The following is a 6236-nucleotide window of genomic DNA, read 5'->3' as shown; positions in this document are numbered from 1 at the left end:
ACCTACCAAAGAAACGATGGATGGATTGTATGCAAGACAATATGGCTGGAAAGAATGTTACTTGTCAGATGACATCTGACAGAGAAGTATGGAGGAAGACATGCTGCGCCGATCCCAAATAAAATTGGGATAAGGGCAGGAGGCTGATTAGTACCTAATGGTTATTAAAATAAGTATATATAACAAAACCTAAATATCATAATTGTTCTTAGATTTACAAATACAAAAAAAAAAATAGTTTTAAAGGCTTTCACTTACTTTCATTTATTTTTATACTTTATTGTATACCACAAACGTGTATAGCTTGTAAAGCTTGCAAAGGTAAATCATATTCCACCACACTTCTCCAATGCGGGTTAGTGGATTCACACATAGCAGAATTTTTGAAATTAGACAAATGCAGGTTTCCTCACAATATTTTAATAGAATTATAAACATAAATTAAGCACATGAAATTTCAGTGGTACTTGCCTGGATTTGAACCCACAATTATCTGTTAAGGTGTACGCGTTCTAACCACTGGGTCATCTCGGCTCTCATTTCATGCAATACTTTCATATATTACGGTTTGTTATAAGTTTGTATATATTATATTGAGTTTTAAAAACAAAATTTTTGCTGTATCAAGTTTCATATGTTGATAAATGTTTAAGTTCAAATATAAATAAATAGAAGACTTTTATTACTACTTTATTGTTGAGCATTTTTAAGGTTTCTTGTTTACATTTTTTATCAAATAAAACAAATATTCCACCGTCGCCGCCAATTGCCAGTCATTTCAAAATCGAACACCGTTACTTTATTGGCCTGTTACTAGAATATTCTATTTATTTAATTTATCCCGGCTACTGCGCACGGTCTCACGACTCAATCTAATAAATAGTGCCAGTAATACTGCAGAAGATATTCAGTAATAAGATATCCGGTGGCGAATATACGAGCTTGCTGGTGTTGCACGTAGAAAATTATAGTTTTATACCATCGTTATGTAAAATATATTAAAGTTAAATCGTGATGTTTTATTTGTTTTACAGACGCTAGTCTTGCAAATAAGGAAATCTGTCCTTCGTGTAATTTTTAAGAGATATATTTGAAATGACTGTAGAATCTACATACCAAATATTTCACTAAATAATTTCGTATATTCGGATCCGTTAAGACATACGTCATCTAATATCCGGTTGCTATATTACATAAGTTACTGAGCGTATTTCAGTTACAAAAAGAGGAACCGTTAGTCTTCCCTTTAAGTGTTAACTCTTAAATACTTAATAAGCAAGTGTAAACACTTCTATATTTAATAAAGATTTTTGACTTTTTTTGACTTTGTTTAACAACAAACAACGTAATGTTTTCGAAAGAGATTGTTTTGAATCACTAATGCGAAAGTGACTGGGTCTGTCTGTCTGTTACGCTTTAATGGCTAAACAACATCAAGCTAGAAACCCAAGGTCTGTCCTAGGGCCATACTTTATTTTAATCAAGGGGGGTAAAGATGGGATTACGTCTCAACATTTTCATGTTCAATATTTTAAATGAAAATGTCAACTCTACTATGAAAATACTAACTCCTCTTCGAAATAATTTATATTTTTATATCGACAATTTATGGATGGCAAAGGATTTCCTTTACTGACTTTAAGGACTGATTTCCACGCGGCTGAAGTCAAAGGTTTAGCTAGTCTAGTAATAAATACAATATTGCTAAATATCTTTCGAAATCTACTAAGTACGAGTTATCAACCCTTCTAACGTCAAACTTATAATACAGATAACATTATCGTAACACTATTATTGGATCATAAACGCGACGCATTCTCGTATTGTTTATGGTTGGAGCGGGACTCACGATGCAATTTCATAGGACATTTATGTAGACGATTTGTTGCGCTCAAGGCGATAGTTAAGTGGTCGGGTGCCGGTGAGAAGTGGTATGTCGCAAACAACATAATGCTAACTTTCAACTTGATTAGATAAAAGTACGGGACATATAATTTTAACATTACTTTTATATTTACCAGCATATTGTATCTCTATCGAACACAGCGAGTATACCACGGTATAAGCCTAACGGCTTTTATCATTTTATTTATTTTATACATGGTACTTACCTACATCGGTTGACGTTCATAGTTATTGTCCCGCTCCTTATTGCAATACTATAAATTATATAACCTAAATTAACGGGCTATTCTAACACAAAAAATAATTATTCAAATCAGAGTAGTAGTCCTAAAGATAAACGCGTTCAACCATACAAACACCGGTTTAATTTTTATTAATACAGGTTTTTTAATGTAATGGGTAGGCCGATCGGCAAATGGGCCACCTGATGTTAAGTGGTCACCACCGCCCATAGGCGTTGGCGCTGTTAGAAATATTAACCATCCCTTACTTCGCCAATGCGCCACCAACCTTGGGAGCTAAGATGTTATGCCGCTCATGCCTGTAGTTACACTGGCTCACTCACCCTTCAAACCGGGACACAACAATACCAAGTGTTGCTGCAGAATATCTGACGAGTGGGTAGTACCCATCCAGACGGCTTTGCACAAAGCCCTACCACCAAGTAAAGTCTGGTCTAATCTAACAATGTACTGACATTGTACGATCAATATTTCTAGTAGGTGATAATTGATATGCGACGAGTATATAAATTATAGTAGGAAAGACCTTTTATCTATGAAATCAAACATACTTCATTCTATTAAGCTCTAAGTTAAAAGTACTATAAGCATCTTTAACTTGGGAAATAAAATTTTGTCTTTAGTTACACTGGCTCACTGACCATTGAAACCGGAACACAGCAATACTAAATATTACTGGTTGGCGGAAGAATATCTGATAAGTGATCACTATGCGCACTATAAGTCCGCCAAAATTGTATACTACTTTTTTTAGCCTATACCCATGTTTTGTTTTTTTGTTTTCCGTTTGTGGTGTACAACAAAGTCAAATAAAGTAAAGTAAAGTAAGTGGGTAGCTCAAATACACAATTAAATTTATGAGCTTTGTATTAAAAAACAACAATGAAAACCTATATATTATAATATATGCTTTGAATAATATGGTTCCAAAACACTGCTCTAATATTCAAATGTTCTGAGCCTTAACGATTATTTTTAGTGTTTATCGAACTAAATTTTATCATTCATTAACAAAAAATAAGTATTTACGACACATTTCCTTCCTCGGTAAAGTCAATTCTAAAGTCAGTGAAAGGATATCGAATGCATTTACATAATTAAAATTTACATTGAAATCATCAAAGTGACTTTGTATGTTAATATCGAAATCATTGAAATGCAGCTGTATTCGTATTATTGTAAAATTCCTTCACAGAACCGAGTTCGGTGCCTCTTAATTGCTTATAATATTCATTTAAACTAATTCCAGACACAACATTACGTTTGAAAACAATTATGTATGGATTGACTTTGTTTTCTTTTATCAGGATAGGGTTAATGATTACGCAATCTACAAAAAAAAATTAACAAATTATTTGTATGTTAATATAATAAAAATTTATAGAGAAAACATTGCAAAATTATTTCAACAATCAAAACAAATAACAAACATCGATACATTCGTATCGACGAAATCTAAACAATTCCGCTGCAAACTACACACCGTATTACCGGGCAAATTCGCTGCGAGCAAGCTCATGTGCATTCGTACTATAATTACGGTCTATCAATGCGGTACTGGTTTATTGAAAGCCTGCTTGAGGGGCGGGGGATATTAAGATGATGGCCGGCTTGTAATTTGATGGATTAAGGAACACACCCGCGGGCCTTTAACAACTTGTAATGACGCCTAAAGACGTCTTGATCGTACCGTAGTTTGGATATACAAGACAAAATGTCATCTAATATTTATTTATTTCTGTTTCTATATATGATATTTAAAACGAAATTAATGAATGGAATAAATAAGATTAAATGACGCGTTTTATTCCAAAACTAAAACTTTTTAAAGTATAAGTTATAAAACATTTCCTCCTACGTCACAAGTTAATTTGATCTAATTTAATCATTATAAATATACGACGAATTAATAGAACACTACAGAATATAAAAGGATTACTCAAGTTTCAGTACCTAAATCGTTTGCTTAATTTAAAGTACATGTTTACCTACTTTTATAGCGATAACATTGTCCCTACAATGGGTTGCCTGACAGGCCGACATGATAGAGCCTTGTAGAGGCGTGGTCGAGCTCGCAAAACGGCACGTGAGAAACTTAGAACGGATGAGCAATGTAAGAAATATTTACTCACAATATAATATCTGAACTTTCTTACTTACTTAGAGCGTTCATTTAGATCATGTTTCTGCTCATAGAAGTTAAAATACATTGCATATATAACAATTCAATCTATTTCGATTCAACCTCCTATTTCACAAAGGTTTAATTAAGGATATTTTTAGGGATTTATTTAAAAAAAAAATGACAATAACTATAACAAAGCGGAGTCGGAACAAACAGCCCTTTCAATATCCACCATTCAAATAAAAAAAGAACAAAAAAATCAAAATAGAATCAAGAGTTATGTACGTACATCAAAAATGCTCTGTTGTAAAATTTTCTTGAATAAAACACATTCGATTTAACATTTGTTTTGAAATAGGACACATGTGTTGTCTATATATATTATTATATAAGTTCATCATGCACACATATATAATTTCGATTTCATTTCAACAACTGTTAATTTTAAAAACAAATACGACATACACAGAACAGGTCTAGAAATGGGAAACCTACCCAAGGCGCACATCAGGGTATAAATCAGCGATGACGGTGTTGCGATTAAATCCGTGTCGTTTGGAGACAGTCGAACAAGCGGCGACTCGTGAGAACATGGGAAGGAACGGTTAGCAAGCATTCCTTTACTAGCACTGAGCTCAGCCTCTTCACGATCAGAATTGTAAATTTAACGTGTTAAAAGTTAGAAACAGAACTTGGATATACAGATATACAAATTTACCTTCAGTTTCGAATTTTATCAATGACATTAACATTTTTCTTTTTTATGTATAAAACTGATTACATAAATAAACATATATACTAACTAATAAGACATATTCAACAATTGTTAAGCGTAACTTTACATGTAAACGGAGCTATATTATTATAATTTCTACATCAAATAAAACCTTTTATAGCTGTACCGGTGCTAGGAATGGTGTTACAACGACAATCGCTGTGTTATTCACTTTCGCCGGCGCATGCCTGTGCTCAGCAATTGATTCCCACCGGCAGACGTGAATGTTCCTCCCGAGGCGGCAAATATGCTATTGACTTGTGAGTCGAAACGCAGCTACAGATAAATAATACAGACATTTAATTATCTAATTATATAATATTAAATTATCGAGTCAAAAAAAAAACACTTCCAAAAAGTTGTTACTAGATCTATTCAGTATAAAACATTTTTTACTAAAAACAAAAAGAAATTTTTAGACAATTTATATTAAAAATAATAATATAATCACTAGCACGACTAGGCACTATGTGTTTTAAAAAAATACTAATCATTGATAATGGGGATGATGTAAGGATTCTAACGATACCCATATATTTTAGTTGTGGTAGAATAAAGAAACTCACATACATAAGTACATGAATTCTGAAAACTTTACAGTACTTTTGGGGCCGTCGTGGAAAAACACGTAATACTTAAGTATATTAAATAACTAACGTATATTAAATTGTACTTTAACTAGCACCACAATAGTGTATCAAATTTCAACGGAATCGGTTTGTTGAAATGTTTTAAAACTCTATTTCAAGATTTAACCCGCACATACAAACAACGAAGCTAAATAAACGCTTGTATAAATCTATAACACTATTTAAAAACATATTATTACTTATTAAGTAATTTAAGTAAAATATGTAATAAAACATAAAAACATATGTAATACATATTAAATTTTATTAATATCTTTTTCCGGGGCCGAGATGGGGTAACGTGTGTTTAGAGGTTAGTGCTTAGAACGCGTGCATTTAATTCGATGACTGCGGGTTCAAACCCAGGCATACTCCAGGCACATGAATATTTCATTTTCACTGCTTTATTTGTGTTTATAATTCACCTTTGTACGCGGTTGTGAAGAAAAACGTGAAGATACCTGCATGTGTCTAATTTCAATGATATTCTGTCACATGTGTATTCACCAATCCGTATTGGAGCAGCGTGGTAGAATAAGGTCCAAACCTTCTCCTCAAAA

This window comes from Vanessa tameamea, chromosome 16 (genome assembly GCF_037043105.1).
Source record: "Vanessa tameamea isolate UH-Manoa-2023 chromosome 16, ilVanTame1 primary haplotype, whole genome shotgun sequence".
NCBI classification, from domain to species: domain Eukaryota; kingdom Metazoa; phylum Arthropoda; class Insecta; order Lepidoptera; family Nymphalidae; genus Vanessa; species Vanessa tameamea.
Note: the sequence above shows the minus strand (reverse complement) of the source record.